Source organism: Cinclus cinclus, chromosome 9 (genome assembly GCF_963662255.1).
Source record: "Cinclus cinclus chromosome 9, bCinCin1.1, whole genome shotgun sequence".
Lineage (NCBI taxonomy): Eukaryota > Metazoa > Chordata > Aves > Passeriformes > Cinclidae > Cinclus > Cinclus cinclus.
The window spans coordinates 2,700,570-2,726,107 of NC_085054.1; positions in this window are offsets into that span (position 1 = coordinate 2,700,570).

Genomic DNA, 25,538 nt, shown 5'->3' on the forward strand with positions numbered 1-25,538 from the left:
ATTTACATCCTTTCTCAGAGGTCTGCAGTTGTATGTGCACCCCATGCATACCCCTCTGATCTTTTTGGGGAAAAAAAAAAAAAAGAAACAACAAAAAAATTGTGCTGTTTATCCACTAGACACTGTGATAACGTAATTAAGCACATGTGTACAGACTGTGATTAGAAGGGAAGGCTTCTTGGGAGCACTCTGATAATCTAAAAAATAGGAAATAAAATAACATACCTTAAAACATTAAAACAACTAATACAAAGCATTAATACATTAAAACAATTTTACCCGGTGAATTAGGGAACAAAACAACCTCCTTTCAATCATCTTTATAGCAAGAGTCTGTTCCGTATACTCAAATACCTTCTGTGTGCAAATTAAGAACCTTTTATCTTATTCAAATGCATATTTTGCTGTGTGAAAGGAAAAGCCTCAGATTTATTCACAGAAATACCAGCTCAGTGCTCAGTTTATGTGACAGGGAGGACTGAGACAACACACTGGTCTTGTTCCTTCTGCACTTTGCCAAGTTTACATATTTTCAGCTATCCATCTGTGTGGCCAGTGGAAACTTGTGAAAACCCCTAAGCAATGGAAGTTCCCTGCCCTTAATATCCAAAGGTGATTCCCAAAACTCATTTGTTGCAGAGTTCACGGTAAACCAGTGCAAATAAATAATGTTTTCTGCAATTATATCTAAACCAGAGCAAATCTGAGTTTCACCAGAGCAGTGAAATCTACCACTTACCCCTCTGAAGCCATATTTTCATTGTCTGCCCTGAGGCCCATAAATTAGTCAAAAGGTTAAGATTGTCAGTGCAGCAGAAAAAGTGTAGCTGGTCACACACATACATGCACTTCCCTGGTCTTTGGAAAAACTCCAAGAAGGAGGAAGCAACAACACCCCCACACTTGGTCTCCAAAGCAAATTTACCAAAACATCAACTACATTTAACGTTCAAATCAGGTTGTTCTGCAGTTCTAATACCTGCCATGGTCTCCTTTTTTACTGAACAGCTGTTAATAAGTTTAAATAAATTTAATTAATGGCTACAAATAGCTGAAGAAAACAGGCTTGCCATGTTCAGAATGTTATTCTTCGCTGCCATGATTTCTAATTTCAGCTTTTGAATTTCTTCCTTTAATATATATTTGATGTTGAAAAACATACATAAGCTTTCCAGGGAAGGTTTTAGCCATATAGCTACTAACTACCTCTCATATATTAGGATTTATCTTTTTAAGAGCGTGCTGAACGAAGCAAGAATTTTCCCACTTTGCAAACTGTGCAGCTACTGTACCCTGTTGGTCCCATAGCTGGGCCTGTGTGATGTTGCTGCATTCCAGTCCCCTGCCTGTATTACTGTGGTACCTGGGGGAATCAGGATGCTTGGGGCTGCAGCAGTGGTGATGCAAGAAGCAAAGGTACCCCAAGCAAAGACTCTGGAGTTGGACTGAGTGAACTGGACACGTGGAAGTCAAGACAGAACGAGCTCTGGGCTTCTCTTCTGTGTGAGTTTTGCTGTCCCTGTATAAGTGGCTAGTGCCAACCTAGTGCTGGGCCTACAGAATACCTAGACACAATTGTTTGAGCTGCAGAGTGAATTTTGGATAGCACTCATCCTTGCCTTGCTGTTACTACTCTTCTCTGGCAGCTGTAATTAATCGGAGTTGGAGATTGACTGGAGACTTACACATCCCACCACTCTGACTCAAATCACTGCAGTTCTGCTCTCACAGGTGCACCACCAGAACATTTTAGTTACAGGGAAAGGCTAGGACAGAGATGGGAATGAATGAGAGCTGGGGACTGCGCCTTGCTCAGCTGCACTTGCTGCTCCAGCTGCCTTTGAAAAGATGAAAGGGTTGTGGCAGCCAGGCATTTCCCTGCTGGCTCTGCTTTGCTCTGGCAGCAGCAGCTACCAAGGCAGCTCCCCTGGGCTCTGCCACAGCCAGAGGAGTCACCACAGCTTCACTTCTGGGATGCCTGCCCTTGGTAAATGTCTGTTTTGCCTATGACAGGCTTCCCCAAGGCCACACAGAGGTGGAGGCTACACCCAGATTTCAAGTCTCAATATAGTAGCTTAACCACAAGTCTGTCCTCCCTATCTCCTTTCTCAGGCACATATTGCCTCAGCCTCTCTACGCCAAATACGGCGCAGTGTCTCACAAGAGAAGGCTTCCTTCTCCCCTCTTCCTAGCTTCTAATGCTCAGTTACTGTTTTCAAACAAGGGATGTTTGAAACCAGTGGAGAGCTCTATCAGGAGACTGCGCTTTACCCTAAAACCTAACCAAAGCAGACACAAAATCAGTGTAATATTCTCTGGCATGGTATTCCATGACTAAATCCACACCGCTGAAGATGTCTGCTCTCCAGCCCACATTCTTAAATTCGTGTTCACTCTCCTGCCCAACTGCACAGGTAAGCAAAGGAGGGGATTGTCTGGCCTGTGTGCTTTGTCTGGTAAACAAGTAACCACTGTAGCACACGGATCACAATGCACACACTGTCTCTCCTTGTGCTTACCCTCACCTACATCTCTGCTCCAGCTGCATCATTCCTGGGGAGTGCAATGGCCTCTGATGGTTACAGAGCACCCTTCAACACAGTCTCCAAGATTAGGAAAATAAGGAAAGAATTCCTATCAGCTGCCAAGTCCATCAGGACTTTATTTCTAACAGTCATTTCATCATGAGGGCAACATTTCTAACAGTGGAAGCACGAGAATGCTCGAGTTTGTTGATCATTCTGTACTCCAAATTCTGTGAGGCACAGGCAGAGACTGCTAGAGGTTTTCTCAACTTTTACACAAACTCTGAATTCTCAGAAATCCCAACATATTTAACCCTGGAGGAAGCTTAACATGATTTTTTTTTTTGCTGACACTGTCCTCCAGTTCACATGTTGGGAGACTTTTTCCTTCTTCCTCCTTGCCAAGGAAGACACCTTCAACAGTATGGATTTTATTGTACACCCCCTACATCCCACTTCTTCCCCTTGTCAATAGCACAGAGGCCCAAACACCATCTCAGCTGCAAAGAGGAAATGACTATTCACAAGACACAAAGGTTTATGGATTTCTGCCTAACAAAAGATTATTTCTAAGCAGACTCTTGTGTACTGGGGCCTCATCCCTAGCAGTGGGAAAGCAGATGCCTCAAGTAGATCCAACAGCAAGGAGTGAGAGCACTCTCCAGGGCAGGTGTACCATGCAAGGTAGCCTCTTAATCTTCTCACATGCACAAGCATTATTTTTCATACCAGCTGCATCTTAAACACTCAGTTAAAGATGGTGATTAGTGGTGGTGGTAGGGTGTCACAGTGGGAGCTTTCTTAAGAAGAAAAGGCTTTGATTGAGCCAATGAAAGCTGTTGCCAGGGAACCAGATGCCATGAACACACCACTCCAGCAGAGCAAGAATACAAACCATGTGAGTGCTGGACTGAGCTTTAAATGCATTTGCTGGTTGAGGCCTGAACACACCATTAACTCTTTCAGTACCTGAAATAGTTCACACAATGAACTGGGACGATAGAAATCTGTTACAAATGCAAAGGAGCAAATCATCTCCCGACATTTCTCTCTAACACCCTGTTGATTCAGAAGGGTGGGGGGGGGAAACACACACACACAAAAAAAAAAAAAAAAAAAAAAGCCACCCACCCAAACAAAAAGCCGAGGAAAACTTTTGACCCTTAGTTTTTGTCTGGCAAAGGACGTTTGTTTGTTTTGTAAAGTATGTAAGGAAACTTCTTTACAAAGCAACACTTAGTTTTACACTAATGTGAAAAGGAATCAGATAAGTGCTCAGATAACCCTATAAAAGTATTAATTTTGTTTTTGGAGGGGGTGTTACAATGAAGTTCGGTGTGCACACAGTATGTTCGCTGGTCAGTTCCTCTGCAAGAGGAAAAGAATAGCTTAGATTCCGTTTTTCCCAGATCTGAGCTGGTTTCCAACACAAATGTTACCGATTTGAATTTTATCTGATCAGTTGCCAATTTGTTTCAAAGTTAACTTTCCACTCTGATTACTAAACAGCCTTGTACTCTACCGACAGAGCATTTTTTTCCTAGTGTAAATTCCACAGTGCTCTGCAACCCTACCAGTAAAACGCAGCTAAAGCTCTAATTAAAAATCATGCCTGCCATATGTCAATTCATAAGAACTAAAATTAAACTAACAAGGGGCTGTAACCAAAACTTTTTTTTTGAACACAAGAGCCTGCCTGCTCTCTTTTGAAGCAGAACATGTGCAAGCCTGGGTAGTTCTTGCAGGACAAGGCCTGGCCCCAAACATTTTCATCTTCAGGTTTCCAGTTTGAATCCAGCACAGGTCCCTGAGCATGAAAAGCCATTCCCCACTCCACAGCCTGGGTGAAAGCCCCTCCGTTCCCGTGCAGCCTGCACTGGCTGCGTTACTGCTTTGATCCCAGAGTTGGGAGCTGTGTTGAGCAAGTACCATGTTGCTGGCAGTATTACACTGAAGTCCCCCCCCAGTCTCCATTCCAGCCTATTTTATATCCTGTGGTAATGCCAGCCCATCTAGTGAGCTCTGGGTTGGGGTCCAGTGTGCCACTGCCTTTTTACACCTCTCCCACAGTGCAGAAGGCCTGGGGGGGAAGGACACAGCAATACCATTAGAATGCTTAAGTGGCCATAAAGCCCCAGTGTGAGTCCTAACAATCTGAACATAAGGGACAATAAACCTTGGGCCCCTCAAATTTATTCTAGGGAATTGGCAAGAGTGGGTAGAGCATAAAGCTGATTTAATATCTTCACACAGCTCCCATGCCAATTCCAGCCCAGTTTGGTGATGCTGGAAAACTGGGCTACCATGTGCCCGTTGGCCATCTAAACAGCCAGAGCATCACCCTGTCAAGATGACACCTCTCACTCTTGGAATCCCAGCTAGCAGCTATTGCATGGCTATAGTGCACAGCTGAGGGGCTGGGAGAGCACACGCACACACATCAAAATACAGTGCTGAAAAATATACCCCATGTTCACACAGAGCACTTTTGCTTCCCTGGATTCTGCAGTGATTTACTCGAGGGTCCATTCTGCTGTGGGCTTGGCCCTGAGACCCCTCATTAGTTGCTTCATTGCTGTGAAGAGGGGCTGTCTGGCTGCTTACAAATTAACTTCTGGGTTTAATCTGCAGATACAACACATGCCAGACTTACTGCAGTTGTTCCCACTGCAGAGCCTGTTTCAAGCAAGACACTTCTTTACAGAAGTTCTTGCGTAACACATAAAACAGGGAAAAACAACACTGCAGCTCAGCTTAGGTTAGCACTGAAAAAAGTGAAGAACTGAAAGAGATTTCTAAGCAGAGCAGAGTTATCTAAACAACTTTGGCAACACGTAAGGGCTAACAGCCCAGTTTTCTAACTAGTTCCATACAAAATTTTAGTGATCAAAACCAGTCAGCATCTGCGCTTTGTATTTTGAGCCTAAACTTACATACACAGCTAAACACTGCATGGTGGCAAAGGAAGCCATTGTGGCGTGCTGACTTAGAGGGGCATCAGTGTGAAAGCATTGCTTACTGAACAAACATGGTTCCACGGCAGGTCAGTGACCTCGGCAGAGCCCCTGCCAAAGATCCTATGCAGATGTGATCCTGCTCAGTTTGCGAGAGCAAACAGAACTGCAGTGCAAGATGGTGCTGTTACAGAGGCTAATAATCCAATCCCTGCACCACAAAGAGGTGCAGATGGACTGAAGCTAACATGCTGAAGAGTGATATTTAACGCTGCCTGTTGCTGTCCCTCTCCTCACCAAAGATAATCACCCCAAAACATACGTATTCCTCACACTTATGCTCACATGCACACACTCATGCTGCCCTCTTAGAGGAACTTAAGAGAAGACTTCAAAGACACGCAAACGGGAGACTTCAAGGCATGAAGTGCGAGATGTAATTACAGCATTTTCAAAATACATTTTCCTCCTTCCCACATGCATCAAGATATTATGTCTCAGCCAACATAACTGCATGTTCTCCCCACACTGAGGATCCAAGCCTCAGGGTGAAGATTAAACCTGCTCCAGGACAGAAGTGACAGTGGCCTCTAGGACTCCGATACATGTTTTTTTGCCAAAAGTGGAACATGTACAGTTTGTTTCCCAACACAATGGGAAGAGATGAGAGTTTCATGGACTGTTGGGAGCTGAATGCTGCTCTGAACTGTACTCAAGACCCCAAACATGGCACAGAATCCCTGCGTCCAAGACTGTAGCCAGTCCAGAGCCACCAGCCCTGTGACCAGCCTCTGCAACAAGTCCATCCTCACTCCCCTCTACTGCCCACTCATCCCTCAGTCCTTCTTTTCCTTTTTCTCCATGCCAACATCCACAGAGCTCCCAATGCCTTCATCCTCTCCTTGGCACTGCAATGTTTTCCATTTCCTTCCTCAGGCCCCACCTCTCTTTTCCTTGTTCAATTTTTTTCCTCCTTTGCTCTGAAGCCCACCTTCACTCAGATGAGCATAAGGTCCTACTCTGAGTGAACTCATTATTCTTTCCTCAAACAAACTTCTCATTACAATCACTGTCTCAATAAAACATACTCTGATACTCACTGAAAGTGCATGTTTTTCACAGCTACAAGACTGGACAGTTTGTTTCAATAATATGTTGTTCTGAATTTACAGATATTTCTTTTAATGGCGTTTTAAACAGATCAGATGTAGCACTCAAAAGTGCTGAATTTTTAGTTGTAAAATATGCCTCCTTTTATGACATAAAGAGTACTCACAATCACAACCAACAATCATAAAAAAATTTTACCAATACAGCCCCTTCCCACATTAACAAAATGCTATTAAGCACTGCTTTAAAACTATTTGACAGGGTGCAGGAGAAAAATTGCTAAAGGAATGCAAAGCAGAGAATCAGCAACAGGCTTTGGGGGTAGATTTAGATTGATACTCCCAGTTAAATATCTATTTTCTTAATTTATTTTTGTTTCAATGCATTATAAAGTAATGAAGAACCATCACGCTTGGAATTAAGCTATCTTAAGCTGGGGAGAATTCAGAATGCCTCTGCCAGTACAGGCTCATTTCTATTGCTATTCTGTTGTGGGAAAGTGTCATTTTTGCCATCTGAAGAAAGCAGCTCGTCTGTTTGAAGACATACTTGTTTTGTACATTTTCTATTTCTGTTTGTATATTGTAAAGCACTTTGAGCACGTGTAGAATGAAAGACGCTGTACGAGATAGAGTTAAAAGTTGCCGTGTTGTAATCTGCTGTAAGTCTTTGTACATGGCAGCAGGGGGCACTTCCACAAGAAGATGCTGAAGCGTGGTTGACAGACTTCCCTGGTTTCAAGGCCAGGCAGAAATGCTGCTCAGTGTGTTCACATCCCATTTCTGAAAGCAGAGCGTGATTGCGTTGAGCAACAACACCCACCCACCCACCCCCCTTGTTCCTACCAAAAGCTCTCAAAGCAAGTTGAGCAGCTCAGTGGGAAAATTAAAGAAAGAGAAACGTGATCCTTTGAACGAAGCACGAAAAGGGCAAAGAATTGCACACCTGAGCACTGAAGAAGTAAATGTCTGAACAGGTTCTGCCATCCCAGTGCTGGCATGGGAGATAAAGAACTGGAACTCCATCACAAGGGTCAGGAACATAACAGGGATACTGGGACCCTTACCTGCAATTACCTACGAATAGTTAAATGTTCCTAAGCTAAACTTCTGCAAGAAAACAGTTAACAATCAGAGGGAAAGTAATTCAGTCATTAAAGACCTACACAAACCCAAAGAGGATAAGTCTTAGGAAACAATCCCAAAAGTTGGTCTCTTCCAGCTCTGTTTTCTCATTTTTTAGCTAATAATGACATTTGGAGGACGTCACAAAGAAAGTACAATAAAGCAGCTTGGGAAGGATGATGTTATTTGGTCACATTGGGGGATTTACTGTAGGCCATTCCCTGACTCCAGTCTTTGGAGTATTCCTGTGCTTGCTTGTTTTCCCCCTAACTATGAGGATCCCCATTTCTGTTTAACATCAAAGCGATGGAGAAACAACCCCTAACCATAATGAGGAGGGTGATGATGGTGGCTCAGAGATCCTAAGATGTTAAAACAATCAGAAAAGAGAGAACAAGAAGTACACAGGAGAGACAGGAGGGAAAAAAGTTACAAACAACATCACACTGCTCAAAAATGCAGGATGTTAGTCTGGCTTTTCTGCTATTTGGAGCTGTGAGCTAGCAAGACACAGAATTACAAATTGGTGCATTTTTGAACAAAGAATCTGTCTGATCACTCAGGCTCAATGCCTAATTTCTCCCTGTTAAGGTGTGATACTGGGGAGGTGTTAAAAAGAAAAACAGGATAAACTGAAAGGGCTTTAGGAACCAGAGGTGAGTTGCTGTTAGAAAATTCTCCACAGTAGTTCTCAGAGATTATATATTTTCAATTTCAGAATGTTAACTTGTGCTGAAATAATAGAATGGCAAATTATTTTACACTATCTTTTCTGTAATGGAAATCATATTGCGGTAACCAATGGCATAAGACAGAGATTTATATCCACCTTAGCTAGAATTGGAACATCTTAACAAAATCATTGTTTAGGAAGGCAAAATGCACACAAAAAAATAGATTTTAGAGGGAAAATAGTTGTCTCTGAGTTATTATACATCAGATGAAGGAGTAAATCAACCAGTTCTAGGATTTGTGTATTTTTTTGAATCTACATCCGTTGTAGTGATTTAAAATAATACTTTCTTTGAATAGGACATTCCATTAGTTTCACAGTGGCTAAAAAGGAGACGTACTTATATGATGCACATCAGTGTTGCCATAAAAATTGAATACATTAGAGCCACAGACAGAGCCTTTAGGATGCAGATCAAAATTCATCCCAAACTTCCCTCCCAGCTCCAGCACCACAGTTCTACTAGAGCCAGAGGGACTAGGAAGAAAGCATCAGCTTTGTGTATTTTTCATCCTGCCTTGAGGCAGACTGTGAATCTCTGCTCTACCTCTCACAGTAATCATGACTGTTCACCCTGCTTAGCATTGCTGTCAGAACAGCTCTTCTAAAATGTAACTTTTGGTCACTGGGAGCCAGAATATGACACTCTTAAATCAAAGAAAGTATATGAGCACTCCTATTATGAGAATAATTTGGAATCCCCTGCCTTCAAGGTACCAGAGAGTTTCCCTAGAGAAATGTATGCTTGTTATCACAGCTTTCTCTGTGGGCTGGGACAACTGATCTGCTAGAGTCCTTCTTAAGCTACATCATTCAAGGCAATACCAATGCACAACAGTCTCAAAGCCTCTATTTTATCTATCCCTTCCCTAGGACAGCCATCCCTCCAACTTCTGAGTGCATTGGGATGTGTCTCAGGCTGGGATGGATTCTCACAGCTAAGACAGCACAACCTGTCAGAGATGTTGTCTGCTGATGCCTTTCCTACAACAAAGCATGCTAGAGTTTCTGAGAGAAGACCCTGGGTTTTTTTTTAGTCCTCATATTAAGACTATTTTACAGCAACTCCCTCTTCATCATGTAATTAATCTCTCTGCTGTTGATGGCTAAAGGCCAATGTAAAGAAGAGAAAAATTCCTTGAGCTAGGATGGGCCAGATTTATGTATTAACAGAGGACACAGCATAAGAACCATAGACTGATTCAAATGATAGCTATAATAACACAGTGGCTATCTCTCTAGTGTAGCAACCTATGTCACTTGAGGTTGGAGTCATGCTTCTGTTCCTGGTACACTCCCTTTTCTAAAGAGAGAGCAATTATACAAAGAGAAATAGCAAGGTACAATTGTTTTCTATTCCTAAGACATTTAATTCCTGTACTATTACATATCAAATTCATTGAGCTGTCAGTCATGAGAAAAGAATATGTTTCACAGTACTGGTGATCATGGATGAGATGCAACAAACCAACACCAGTACACCCCAGACTTTGCACACAGTGTTGAAGAACCAGTGTGATACAAAACCGTATTGAATACAGGTGTGAAGATGGCTCTAGCATGCACTCCTATTAACATAATCTTTGTCACATTTATTAGCAGTATACTACACATACTGCTTGTATGTAGAACACTTCCAAGTGTGTTATGTAGTGCTCTTGCAGTTCTTCCCATAGTTAGAGCACTTCTCAGGTCCAGGCAGTGGTATTTTGAAAGCGCTTTTTTTTGCAATTTGTGTATTCCATAGCTAATGAAACACACTGAACCACAAGTAGAAACTATGAAGTATCCCTGTAACACTTCAAATTAATCATCCTTTGTACACCTGTAAATCCAGAGCACTGGCAACAGAATTTTTCCACCTGCTTCTCAGCACTGCAGACAAAACAGATTGCTCTCAGTGTTGAAGGGAGCAGTTACTGTGACTGCAGGAAGAGGACACCCATTGGGAAGAGAAGGAAGAGAAAGCTCTGCAGATGTAGTCTTGCTGCTCCTGTTGTCACCAGGATAAATGGAGGAAAAGAGCCACAACTGCCACTGTCAAATGAGACTCCATCCTGGTGGCAGCAGCAGCAGCAGCAGCACCTGGTCTGGTTTTAGGCTAAGTGTGCTGCATGCTTGCAGTCACTGCCCCATGCATCTGCTGCCCTGGGCAAATGCTTATCACACCTTCGCCTAGGGCAAGACTTGTCCGGACCTAAGCAATAAAACCCTCCTGCAGCTGAGAAGAAGCCGATGAAAATCCCCAATGAGGTAATGTATCATGATGCTAGATTATAAGTGGGCAAGATCTTGATGACTAATTCACAGCCTGAACTCTCACTTCTCAGTACTTCCTACTGTAGCTGGCCTGTTGTAGAACACCCCATCTCAAGTCCTAGTTGTGCTGCACAGCAATTCTTAGGCACAGACAAGAGTTTCATTTGATAGATTTGCTGACGACAGCAGATAAAGCCACAGTGGAGAAAGCATGTAAGGAAATAATGATTTCCCATGCAGTTAATAAACCACAAATTGACAAACTGATTAAAGGTTTTGTTTTGCTTTTTCCTCTCCAATGTCTACATTACTTTATCCCTTGTCTGTTTCAGGATTATTTTAGGTGGAAATCTCATGAAACTTACTCCCATTTTAGCAAGACTTCAAATGCAAAGCACATAATGAAGGACTGCTTGGGTCTGCCCCTTCCAGAAAAGGACAGTAAGAGAATGGGAACACTTATTCTGTACTCTGAGCCCTTCATGGTAAAAGAGAGGTAGGCACATGGGCCTGCAGGGCTATTGGCATAGACAAAAACTACAGCTGGAGCTACACACCCTCCAAGACTTGACAAGAACCACCTTGGTGTACAGAGGAGAGCAGATCAGAAGCCACAGATAACACAAAGCTTCTGGCTCCTGTTCCTCTAGATCTTAACTATCCAGTGACTCCATGAAACCTCAAAATGACTACTGCTGTTCACTGATGGTGCCTGTTAGCAAGCTCTTAATAAAATTAACCTGATATTCAAACATATTCTTCAGTATCATCTTCCCCTCTTGTCTCTGAAAGATACCAGCTGTAGTCAATTTGTCATGATTAAACCTGCACCCGTGCTGAGGTTTTAATGGTGCCAACCTGGTTGCTGTGCTTTCACACAGGCTGATTTGTTTCTCAAACACTTTGACATATGGAGACTTGCTCTCTCTGAAGCCCATGTAGAGCCCGATTTTGGTTCTTTATAAAGTGCACTGGAATTTCTCCATCAGCATCAACAGAGCCAGTTCATGTGTGGACTTCATGTCTACAAACCCTGACAAGGAAAAAAGCTTCTCTACTTCTATTCTATATTTCTATTAATGCTAACTCACAAGGGCTTTGGTTGTTTTTTTCCCTTGGACTGGGAAGTGTCAGCCATCCTACATGATACTTATCATTGCACTGGCTCCCATATTTCTCAAGTCATGGTATAATAACCAAAGTGATTACATAAGAGCATTTTATATTCTGCATAACTCATTGCTATTAAAACTAATAAGCTACACCCTTGCCAATGACATGATTTTTTTTTTTCTGCAATGCAGCAACTCTGCTTAAAATAAAAGAAGTAAAAAGCACAATGAGGCTTTTTAAGAGCAGGAGAATTATCCATTAATCTCTGATGGTATGAGATATTGTAGAACTGCTACTGACATTTGCCTGGGAAGATTTTGCTTAACTCATTCTTGGCTCCACCATTAGTGATATAATGAGTTCATCCCAAACTTGAGGCAAGATCTTTTTTCCAACATCCTACATCTTGATTTGTGCTACATGTATACTCCCACTGATACATCCACAGATGTCTATGGCAGTAAATTCTGAATCTAAGCGAGTCACTGCTATGTGACATTCCTGATGACACAGCATATTAATGAATTAAGATGCACATCAAGTAGCAAGGATCCACATCCAACATCATATATTTTCATACTCCTACAAATGTCTAAATACTACTTGTTTTACATTGAGAGACAAGTCAGAGCTGACCAAACAGTTTAAAAGCCAACCACAGGTTGGTTTTCCTTCCAGTCATTTCCTTGTAGTTGTTAATTTTGTCTTCCTATGACTCTGTCTCCACATTACAAGTCAAAGATTTTACATCAGTCTGCACCAACAGTCTTCTACAGGAGATGACAAAGACAAAATATTTTCTCTTCATCTGCACCCTACCTCATGATCTGGGTATCCAGCAGCATGAGGGCACTGACATGGGTTAAGAGATTACATAGCCTGCAAGTACTGCAGCAGACCTGATGGTGAGCTGTGTCCAGTTTCTCATGTCACAGGAAGGATCATGCACAAATATGATTTAATGCTACCTTTGTAGCTCCTTAATCCTGGAATTAAGTGGTTTGACCATTCCCAGCATAATTTACTTTGCTGCTGGTAGCACTCCAACTCTAGTGAGCTGGGGCAGCTGAGGATTTTGGAAATGCCTTAATGTCCTAAGTCCTTTATTCTTTGGGGAGGAGACTAGGGAGATCTATCTTGACATTATAGCACTTCACTCAGGTATTTCCTGACTGTGAAGGTATTATCCATTATCCCTTAGAAATCAACCAGCCTTGGAGATCAGTGAAAGGTTCAAATTTAACTAGACCTGTAATTTCCTGCATTAAGGTAAAGCAGCAAAGTAGAGCTAAGGATGCTTCACAGTGATTTGAAAAGGCCAATGTTTTCTTGTTTTTTATAGCCTCTCTGCAGTTACATTTTGGAGATAATATTGCAGTAGGTTGGTCTTAAGATTTAAATGAGGCATAGGTTGACATTTTGGAAGTGCACCCTGAGGGTGTGGAAGGGCATGGAGGAACAAGCAAAGATACTGCTTTGCAGAGACTACCACTAGCAAAAGCCCTGCAGGATCCAGCTTACACATCTACCACCAGGCTGGGACTGCCAGACCTGATGTTCAGAAAGACTCTCAAGCCCAGGTGGTCATCAACAGCTGTTTATGTTCTGAAAAAAACTCTGGCTGCCAAGAGTAGATGTTTCCTGGAAAACAGCACTGGAAGGAGGACTTCAGCTTTTAGTTGGGAAAGAAATTAAAAACTCAACTGTTTCCTCTCAAGTTCATGGTCACAGCTATCTATCATATGATTATTTATTCTGTTTCATTCAAGAAGAGTAACCACAATCTCAAAATTCTGGAGGAGGAAAATGGCACATAGCATTTGCAAACTGTGTGCCTGCCTCCATATGTGTATGTGGTATATGTGTATAGGACTGTATGCATGGAGAAGTGAGCAATTTTCTTCCTTTTTTATACGTTTGCTAAAGTTACTTGATTTGTTGAAAGTCACATAGAGCAGGGCATAAAAAATGCTGGGCTGGGATTCAGAAAACTTGGGTTTAACTAAATAGCCACCGTCACTGAAAGACAGGGAAAAGAGAGTCTTTGGCAAACTGCATAAATTGTGCAAGCAATCTGGGAACAAGCAGCAAATCTGTGATAAATCTGGCAAAGCCAATTGGAAGTTAGTCACCAGGCAACTCTGTAGTAGAAACATCTGGCTTTGTCTTAATCCTATGATATGCTGTTACTGTAATACCTCACTAGAAGAAGCCCTGCTACCATCTTTGTCAGTCCTTGTAACCCTACATCAAAAAGCAGCAGCCCACAAAGTTTTCCAGAATTCATCAAATCCATGAGCCCAAAGAGCAACTTCAGTTACTTCTGCAAGGGGTGCTCATGAAAAAGCAAAATCAAGACTTCTAGCCTGTCAGCTATAAAACAAGTTACACCCTATACAGAATTTGCAATGGAACAGCTAGATTGTTATTGAACAATATTAAGATTGGCATATAAAGGATCAACATTCCCCCAAGTTAACTTCAGAAGCAAGATACTGATGTTTCAGAGCATGGCCTCCCTGCTAAAGATTGTCAATAATTAAACAAACTATCTGCTCAGTGGGGACTGGACCAGTATGACCACTTACTATTGTGCTCTCTATCACAATTTAACATACACACTCAAGTCATCAACTAGCAGCAACATGGTTGAGTTATTACTAATTTGACCAGAACACAAACAACAATCAAATCCCTTATACAAGAACACTGACTTCCATACAGTTTCTTAAAGCTCTTTATTTTTTTGGTTTATTTCTCATTATCCTACAAGGTGTCTGTAAAATGATTCGTGCACAAGGCAGCAAACTACAAAATTCCGAAGAATAAGAGTTGAAAGCCCCATTTTTTTCAGGAACTCCATCTTGGAAAATAATTTGGAAGCTTTGGCATTTGCCTTCTGGATGTTTTTATTTCTTGGTAATACCAGCTTATTATCTAGGTTACAGAAATATACATCACCCGTATTGTGGTAAGCACCACAAAAACACATAATGAATAAACAATCCTTTCTTCTAAGAGCTTATATACAAACATGAACACTGTGAGAAATCTAAAGGCATTGCCAAAGCTTAATAGTATTTGTAGGTAAAACATTAGGAAGAGCCTAGGATATTTCAGCAGTATTGCCATCGTGTACTCCGAACAGCAAGAGCAATGTTTAAATCACAGGAAGCAGTTTGGCTGCTCATAATGATCTCAGATACCAAGTATTCTGAACAAAATACCTCGTATCCCAGCAACTCCCAAATTGCTGTTAAAATCCTAATCCTACTGTTTTACATACGATATGAAAACTTGACCTTTTATACTAATAACACCAGATGAATAGGCTGAAAGGTGCAACAAAATTCAATGCTATCCACATCTAGAAATTAAATTTTTTCATGTTACTAATTAAGCACATTTTAAAAAACATGCACGTGCATTTATATGGGTCTGAATAACTGTGCACATATACACAAATATTTTTCAGCTCCAGCATTTGTAGGAGCCTTTAGTTAGCTTTATCCTGTCTTATATAGTAATGATATCTGCAGAGATAAAGAGGGAACCTTTACAAAGGGAATGCCTTTAATCAGTCTTCTAATCAGAGTTTGAGCTAACGAGGAAAGTCTCAGTGCAATCGAGTTAGCTCTTTCTTAACTGCATCTGACATTTTGGAATAGATTAGGTTCTAATAATCTACGGTGGAGCTTTCTCCTTAGAAACCTCGGGATGTCATTAATAAATATTGGCCATCATATAGGGACTCCACACCTCTGTCGCTGAGACAAAACATCTTATAGGAAATCACTGCCTACTGTGTGGTGAACCACATCAGTGAAGCCAGGCGCAACATCCATCAAAGATTAAAAGAGCAGAAAACGAACACTGCTGTGACCAAACACTTGAAATCATGTGCCGACTGCCACAAACAATTAGAATTCAGCAGGGGTATTCTCAGGCATTCACAAATCAGGACTGCAGGAGACCTCAGGAAATGGGGCCGAGATTAACCCATCCTGCTGTCCCCAGCCATAACAACGGGCTGCTTCAGGGAAGAAGCTGCAAGCTTTCTCATCATGAAAAAAAGACTAATTTTACTAAAATCTCACCTTCTAATCAGGATGTGAAGCCTAGTCTTATACACAGAAACTCAAAGTCACTGAGAGGAAGAAATCGGAGTGCAATTCTGGTTTTTGTGCAAGAAAGGAGATGTACTTTAGGGTTCTCTTTTGGCACTAAGAGGAATACCTCAAAGGCTGCAGGCTTGGGGTCTCCAAGGAAGCCAGCTGCTCTTGTCCTCTGGTGTCTAGTGACAATCCCAACACATCTTTGTGGAGCACCAATAGGCTCCATCTGTTAGGACTCATCTAGTCCTTATGGCCAAATCTGTTTACTACAGGAAGATAGATTGGAAGTGACATTTGCTGATTGTGGGTAGGTAAAAAAGAACAGAAGAACCCTTCTGAGCACAAAAGCATGTAAAAAAAATGTACAAACTGCAGAATTAAATTCCCAGGTTTGAATAACATTAGGTTCACCAAAAAAAAAAAAAAAAAAAAAATCACCCAACCCAAAAAACCACAAGGCCAGACTATTTGGAATACTATGTCCATAGAGACACACAATTTGTTTAAAAGCTCCTCCTTTTCCCCCTGCTTTTTAATTTTTAAATGGGTCAGTTAAATGTAGCCCTTTATTCTCAAAACAGCTGCAAGACTCCTTGAGACAATCTGAGAACTGAAACTTCCGTACCTGACATTTGAAAAGGACCTAGAATCAGATTATCAACAAAACAATAGCTGAAAAGGGCTGGTCTTGGGCTGCTCTTGCTGGCTAGCACAGACCCACTGCCTATTGAGTACCTGGCACTTGCCTTACCCCATCCTGCCATCTTTCCCACTGCCTCCTTCCAATCTGGTCCATTGTAGGCTCCTCCTGCAATGCCTCCCCAGCTGTGGCTGGCTTCAGACCTGTCTGAGACAGGAGCTTGCAGAGGAAATAGCTTTGTTCCTTCTTGAGAAGTTTTATCTTTTTTAATGTATATTTAAAATTTCCCAGTATTCTCACATACAGGTATATTTGTTGGGAAAGTCCTGACACGCTGCCTGAATCCAGCCAGGGCTGAGAACACCCAGTACCTTAAAGTCAAGTCCTGCATGTTTTAAGAGGGCTCTCAGGCCTGGGCAGACTCAAAAGCAATGAACGCCACTGATTTCAGTGCAAGATTTCCACTGCACAGTATCAACTTGTTGTTTACAAAAGCACTCACTAGAAAAAGTGATCAAACGGTGAGGAGAGATATATACAGAGATGTAGGCAAAGAATAATTAAATGCAGTAATTGGCTGTAGTGCAAAGGAACACGGACAGGCTTCAACATGCCTCCTACATTGTGAAACACTTTGGGCAAGTATAGCGTGGCTTGTTTTGAGAACTGCCAATAACTACATTCCACAGATCCACACAAATGGATGACTAAGTAGCAGACAGCATTAGAGTTTTATAGAATTTTCAGTTTATGGAACAAGTACTGTTTAGGGCTCTTATTCCTACAGTTCATTTATTTATCTGCTAGGAGAGCATCTGATTTTCTACCTATGTCCTTTCCATTCTTTATACACCTGTTCACTGTGTAACCAGATCTTTCCAGATCAGGAAGATTAACAGGTCTTTCCAGGTTAGTTTTTCATGAGCCACAGGAGTGACAGGACGTAGATTTACCCTATTCAGGGGACAAGTATACAGAATACTTGAGATAAGACACCAATACCTCATTAACTCATTATCAGTTCTTACATTGCACAGCACTGGCTACACACTGGCTACACACTGCACAGAGGCAGAGTCTGGGATGCAGGCCAAAACCAAAGAGCTGGCTAAAATCAGAAGACACTAGAAAAGGTAACTGGTCTCATCATTCTTAAACTTTTACTTCCTGGGCTGCTTACCTGAAGGCATCCTCATGAGCACCCTCTGAGTTATTGATTAGAGCCTGTTAACTCAGCAGCAGGAACAAGAAGTCCTCCCACATGAAATATTGCTGCAGAAGCATCACAAAGGAATACCATGGCACCCACTTCTATTTCACAAACCTGATAGCCAGACAGACCAACAGAGTTGCCCAGGCTATTTCTCCAAGAGGTACCTAAGACTTGAGATTCCCCTGTATATGGGATCCTGACTTAACAGGCAGGCAGGCTCTGCTGTACAAGTCAGTGGCATTTAAAGCTAAATTAAAAAGCAATTACAACGACCTTCCTTAAGTCAATATTTTTTGTGCTTCAAAATCATGCAGATGTTTCTGAAGTATTGGGGGGGGGGAGAGAGTGGGTGTTGAAAGAAGCTATTGCATTACATCGAGGGAATTGGAAGAGGAAGATGAATATTCATGCATGCATTCCTTCCTGCTTGAGTAAAAGGAAAATAGAGTAAACATTCTTCTCAGATAGCAGGATTCATAGGTTTTGGAGTCCAAACCAAATTCCATCCAAATCAATGAATAGATGTCAACAGACAGGAGCATAATCAGACCTCAGATTATTCTTAATGTTTATATACAAAATAAGAGTACTGCATAATTAAGCCTGGTAAATTAATGATTTACGTGACACAGGAAAGGGGAACAAATCTGTGACTTTTCAATTCATAGGCTCTCACTTCCACATTAAGACAGAACAGTTTGTATTCTGAATAAATGTGTGTTCCCAAGATCTGACGTATAAATTTTGTCTCTGAAAGCAATAGCCACAAAGGTAAATAACAAAGTGATAAACTTCCACACTATTCAAACAAGATTTTATTTAGAAATAGTGTTATGTGAGGTTCCACTTGGGAGCTATTTTCCTCAGCTCAGTGTCTAAACCAGTTTTTGTTAAATTTGTCAACCTGTACAGATGAATGTAATTTCTACCCAATGACACAGCTGAGCATGAGCAATTCTGCAACAGATTCTCACATTTCTGCCATTATTGGGAGTAACCAGAATAGTTTTAACAAAAAGTTTTTAATGAAAACAAGTCTACTAAAGAAAAGCTCTTTGAAATATTTTTATTTTCTCATGCTGCTTAACAAAATTCAGATTTTCAGTCTCTTGATTTTTTTTTTTTTGTATGACAACAAAATTAAGGTAAGTGAGGGGATCACAGTTTATTTTCTTTCAATGTCTGAGGCATTGGAATTAACTGAGCCCTTTAAAGTTCCATTAATCCCCAAACAATCTGTAAACACATACACTTATACATTAACAACCTGGTTTTCTCTCCCACACAATCATTTCTCATCAATTATTGCCGACGTGATCAACATTTTCCTCTTTCCTGCCTGGCCTAAGCCATATGTCTCTTCACTTGCAGTCAATCCATTCCAGACTGTATCAGGAATCCACTGCTGCCTCAGGAATATTCCAGAATTCATGAGAGGACGCTAGAGGACTTGTCTGCTCTTTCTGAAAAATATCACGTTCTTCTTGTACTGCCATATTTCTGCAATGCACCTAGGCCAACAAATCCACTTGCACATTGCTCAAAAATCTTTCAGTAGAAAAAAATTATCTAAGCCATAATCTGTAATTGAAGATCAAATCATAAAAAAGCATGAAGGAAATTAGCAGGCAGTTTATTTGGCATTTCTCTAAAACATGGAAATGGTGGGGCTTTATACTTAATCAGTGGGTAGATGGGAGGGGTTTCTTAACACTGTGCAGGTTAGCTGTGGAACTCATTGCCAAGATATGGATCCTTGAAATGCAGAACAAAAAAAAAAAAAAATTAAAAAAAATAATAAAAAGAAATCTATGGGAGAGAAAAAATAAAATTAAGGACGATTAAACCTACCGACCCAATGGTCTGCTCCTTGCCCAACACTGGAATATTATAGGAGGAAAGCAGTCAATATATTTCTCTTTTTCTCCTAAGCATTCATTGCTGACCACAGAGAGACAAAGTGCTGGGCTGAAGGACCTCTGGTGTGCCCAAGCAAAGCTGTTCCCATACAGGTAGGTGCCCCAGTCCTAGCTGAGGCTGGCTTTAATGTCTCATAAAAGGGAAGCCAGCCCACAGCAATAGCACAAAAATGCTGAAATTCAGGGACTCTCTTCCAAGCCAAAGATTTCTTACATGCTGCAGTTGAAGTAATGGAAAGGCTGTTTAAGCTAGAGAGCATGAGGAAAATTCCTGTACAATGTGCCTCTCCCTACATCTGCCTCAGGCTTTTAAAACTCATTTCCATAGTAATTTCCTTCTCAACTTGACGCTGCTTTGCTCCTAGTTCAATGAATACTTCCCCTGTTTGGTGAAATTCCTGCTAGGATACAGGATGTGAGCACTTAATACAGTTTGCATTCAAATAACGTTTCTATGCCTTCTTCAGGACCCATAGTTTAAAATCCACAGTACTGGTCAACACCTTAAAGAAAAACAGAATTGCTGAAGCAGATGGTCACTTCTTGGAGTACAGCAGGAATTCTCAATTGAGTTATAACTTAACATGTGCCCGTGCACATTAAGAGGTAAACAAGGAGCTTGCCATGCACTGCACAAGAATCAAATCTCAGTTGCTGTCCTTGAGTACAGGCTGCTAAAGCCCAGCCATATAAATTTCTTCCTGATTTCATAAACCAGCATCATTCAGTTGTCACTGGATGTGCCAGGAGGGATAGAGAGAGATTCTTACATCCAAACCCACAACCTGTATCTCACAGAGCAGCGTAGTTCTCACTGTTGCACAGGCATGTAAATCCACAACATTTCAGCCTGAAGAGCTGGACTTGATCTGATCTTCCTTCACTTCAGATGCTGCGCTTCTGCCTCAGACTTCCAAACCTTCTTTCTTGTAGGACAGTGTTATTTGTTTCTAAGGGAGCCTGAGGACAGAGAAAAGCTTATAGAAATTGTGGAAGCCAAGAAACATCTGGCAGGAATAAAGCCCAACTACCTGTATGGGCATTATCAAGAGGATGGAAACTGGAGGCTGCCAAGGACACTGCTTGAACCCAAACTTCTCCTGCTTAATAGTCCCACAGATACTCAGTGTTGGCTGCTTTGCTGCCTCTCAGCCAGGTTCTGACCAAAAGTTCTGAGTCCCCTCAGACACCCCATCTATTACACTGAAGTCAGTGAAAGTCCTGTCAAAGCCCTCTTGAGACTAAGCATAAATCCTTTGCTAAATTGTATATAAAATGGAAAGACAAACAGTCCAGGGAAAAAAAAACTGTCAGAGAAAAAAAGGAAAATAAAAGCACTATAGCTAGAAACAAAGCAACAAAGAATAGAAAAACTTACAACTTATTCCCTCTCTTTTCCAGCCATACACTCCCATACACTCTTACTCCCTTTGCGTTGGCTGTGGTATCAATTTAATTTGTGGAAGAGCTGATTCAGCTCACTAAACCAGCTAAAAAGCATCACAGCCAAGAAAAAAAACATGTGAATAGAACTCGGACATAAAAAAAGAAAATAAAAAAAAATTTAAAAATTCTTTCTGTAAGAGATCACTTTGAAAGCAACTGGATTTTGGACTAAGTGCAACTTCTTGAGAGTGTCTGCTTTCTGTAAAACAGTTCAGGTTTGTAAAAAATGAAGACTGTCTTCAAGTCAAATAACAGAAATTCAAAGAAAACATGGAAATCAGCCCCAGAAAGGATGGAATAGGACACTGCTCTGACCAGTGCTCCCCTGAAAGATTCCTTCTCTTGCTTCTTAGAGCACGCAGCTGAAAGGTCTCCAGGTCACAAAGGCTGCTATGGAAGAGCACAGGCACAGGGAAGAGCAGAACTTTACAGAAAATCCAAAGCACTTGAAACTCTAAACAAACCCACTGTTTGTTAAGAACTGATGTTAAGAACATTGCTATCAACATATCCCATCTTCAGAGTAACAAATCCCATTCCACTTTCTATGAAAGCTATTTCCCTAAAAGAAAGAAGCCCTAAAGTTATAAGAAATATGTATATTTTTTTGCCTGCCACATAGCAGGCGTTGTTCTGAACTTCACAGATTCCTGAAGAATGACAAGGCTCACAAACATGGAGAATTCAAGGAAGCATTGGTTTGGCTGTCACTGCTGTCACTGCCAGCTGTGACTACAGGGCTCAGAGGATCTCTCAAGTATACACGACCCAATGTTTGTGGCTGTGTGTGGCAAAGCTCTGTAGGAAGGAAGCACAGTTGCAATGCAACCCATTTAAAAGAGTTATGAGGAAACATGCCTCCCCCACAGGGGCATCTGGAGTGCAGGGACTTTTTTCCATGATAAGTCTCCCAGTAGGAGGCACTGACCTGTTTTCATCTGTCATTCATCTCTGGGCCATCTCCCATTCTTTCGGAGCTAAGTAAGGGTATGCAAAGAGCCAATATGTTAAAGTAAAAGAACTTAATGCAAATAGCTTCTTTTTCCTCCCATCCCATCTGCCACAGACTCAGAACAAGATGTGGTAATGGAAGAACATAGAAAGGTCAGAGGATTTGTGGTGGGGGGGTTTAATGCTTCTGTAGTCAGAATGGCTTGTGAAATGGTCTCAGGGGTCATAACTTCAGCATGACACATAAAAGGTGTACAACTGAGACAAACCAGTGATCCATCTGGTCCAGGATCCTGTCTCTGACAGTGGATAGTATTGGACACTTCCCAGGAAGGGGCAAAAATGGACAAATTACGAAGTTATGAGTGTTTAGCTAATGGACCACCTGTTTTTAAGGAAAAAAATAATTTTGAAAACCATTAGTTAGAGATTGGTCTCAAGCTCAGGGTCCCAAAATTAAAATATATAACAATTACCTATGTGCACTTATTTTAGGAATCAAGTTTTAAACTCTATGAATACTGAACGATACGAAAATAAGAGGAAACTTCAAAGGGCACTATTACTTCTTTAGAAATGCAGACAGCAGCAAAGTGCTGGAAAAGCTGTGTAGGGGCATTTGTAAATCCATTCCCGGGCTGATCTAGGCACCTGGAATAATGACATTTAAAATGCAATGATAGCAAGTGGTGTGACTAGAAATATGCCAAGGAAAAGCACATAAAGCCCCACCCCATGCTGCAAGAGGAGCAGGGTTGTTCTGTGACATCATTACCATGCTGTAACTGGGCTGTATGTCTAAAGCTGTGTTCTTGTTAGAACATGATCAAGGTCTCAGCCGCACTGCATATTTTAATCATGCTGTAATTGCACCAGGGGACAACTGTAGGAAAACCAGGTCCTACGATACAGACATATCTGAGGTGGAGTCAGACAGAGCAAGAGGATATCCAGGAGTAGAAAAGACAGCATAGTTGAAGTGCCTTAGGGGAACAGACTCACGTCTGCCTCAAAGTCAGAATAAAATGGGGATTGGATACAAATCCCATTATAGATTTGCCAGTGCAGCAGTTTGATACATTTACTTACAGGTATAAATAAATTAAAACTTGCTGTGGTTAAAAAATCAATCAAGTAGCATGCCTTTTTGTGGAAAGACATGGAGGCATATATGACTGATAATAACAGCAGACAACTGGCAGGACTTCTCCAAGTCAGTATCAGAGACTTTTTGACTTTCCTTACTACAGTATCCCTCTGCAAAAACACAGGTTTCTATAGCTGGCTATTCCCTTAAAAACACTGGATCAATCCTTATCATCTTACCCAACAGGCTGTTCCTAGTATACCATGGTGTCACTCTTCTCCAGGAAGCTGTTTATACAAAAAAAAACATGCTGCAGAAGAGAGTCAGATCAAATAACCTAACTGTGCTTGTAAAGGAAAAATGGGGAGAAAAAAAGGGGGGAAAAAAAGAAAAGGATACAGAGATAGGAATTCATATCATACAGGCTAAGAAGGCACTCCTTTGAAATCAATGGAAATTAAATTCTTCAGATGTTGGATCAGACCAAAGGTGCTTTAGCTTAATGGTGCTATAAATCTGGCAGATGTCTTTATCCACTGTCATCTCTGTTGACCTGCTATCTATTCATTAACTAGTCTTCTTTATGTATGTATCTATCCTCACTCTACTAGCCAAAGGTTGCATTATTTATCAAGTTGAGATAAAAGTCAGATCTCAGGGTTCAATAAAAATTATAAATAGAGCTAATACATGACCAAACCATAGCCTTGAGAATTATCCCCAAGTTCCAAAACAAAGCATCAAGCAGGAAGGAGTTAACAGCATCTAATTTGTCTTTTGCAACTTTTCAGCTACCCATACTGCCATCTACACAAAGAACTAAATCCAAGTAGTAATGCTGTTGTTTTTATGCTTAATGTGCAAAAGTGCAAATACAGGATGAAGATGACAGAATATCTTGGCAGGAACATCTGCGTTACCGTGATCCAGAACAAGCTCCTAAGTAAGAAAATACTCCAACATGAGGTTCTTTTCTCACATCAAATGTCATTTTTGCTCTTTCCCCGAGTCCATTATTGACCACAGACTGAGATGGAATTTTGGGAAAAGCAGGCCTATTGATCAACCTGATATTGTGCTGGTAAGTGATATTTATATGAATTTTAAAAGAATATGAAAAGCTCTTCACTCAGCTGAACTTTCTTTGAACAAGACTACAGAGCAAGAAATAAAGATGACAAATAGTGCAGGGCACTTTACACCTTGGCTTTGTACTTTACAACAGATACCAGAAACTGAAGTCGCCTACAAACCTCAGAAATGTCACACAGGGTTTTTCACACTTCCCAAGAAACATCTGAGATGCAGTGAAACTCCAAAAGAACTTCTCAACATGCCTTCACTTGTTCAGATGCAGACCCAGCTGAAGAACAGAACTCAGGAAGGAATTGCTACGGAGAAGGAAGCTACATACAAACATCTTGGGAAGCATCTAGTCTAAGACTGGGAGAAAGGGATTACTTCAATCCTGAACTGCATCCAAGCAGAGTCAGCTTTTGAACTCTAAATCTGAAGGCATTTCAGAGCAGGTGTCTAGATTGCACCCAAAGGTGTGTCAAAGCTCCTTCCTCAGCTGTCCAGGTCAAAGTGAGGTAGTCTCTTCCCACATTGGTCAAACTTTAAAAAATTGTATCAGATAAACCGCCCCAAATTTCAGACTGCTTATCCAAAGCTATTGTGAATGAGCCATATCTCTTTAGCAAGTAAAAATGGGCTTGAATCTCCTGCAACAACACCCTAACTTGAAGCAACCAGCCACTTCCAAAAGTTTTGCCCGCTCCCAAACCTCATATATGAGAGCAGCCATCACAGAGGAGGGAAAGGAAGCACCTGGGAGAACCTAGAAACCAAAAGCATATTCAACATGATGGGCAATCATGCTATATACCAGAATCCTGTTGCACTGTTGTATAAAGATAAAATAAGTTCCTAAAACTGAAGGGCAGAGAAAAAAAAAAAAATAATCAGCTTCTGGCCAAAGCAGCACCTACTTTGTGTTGGCTGAAGCAGTCTGCAGCCACCCTTATCTCAAATGCTGAGGTGTGGCTCATGCAGCCAGCGTGCCCTGACGTGTAGCACACAGCAGATCTGAGCACTTGCTTATCAGATCAGAATGAAGCACTGCTTGCTGGGACCTGTAGTCTCTGAAGACCATATCTCCTTTTCAAATAGACAGACAGCCACAGGGCACATCACAAAACTGAGGATTGCATGTGGCCCTCCCACGGTTAGTTTCTAACATCACACAGTGCCAGAAAAAGGGAGATCAGATTTGGAATCTGGGCTGCCAAGGCTACAAAGACAAAAAAAAATGTTATGAAGAGGTGTTTCTCATCTTAGGCTAAACTG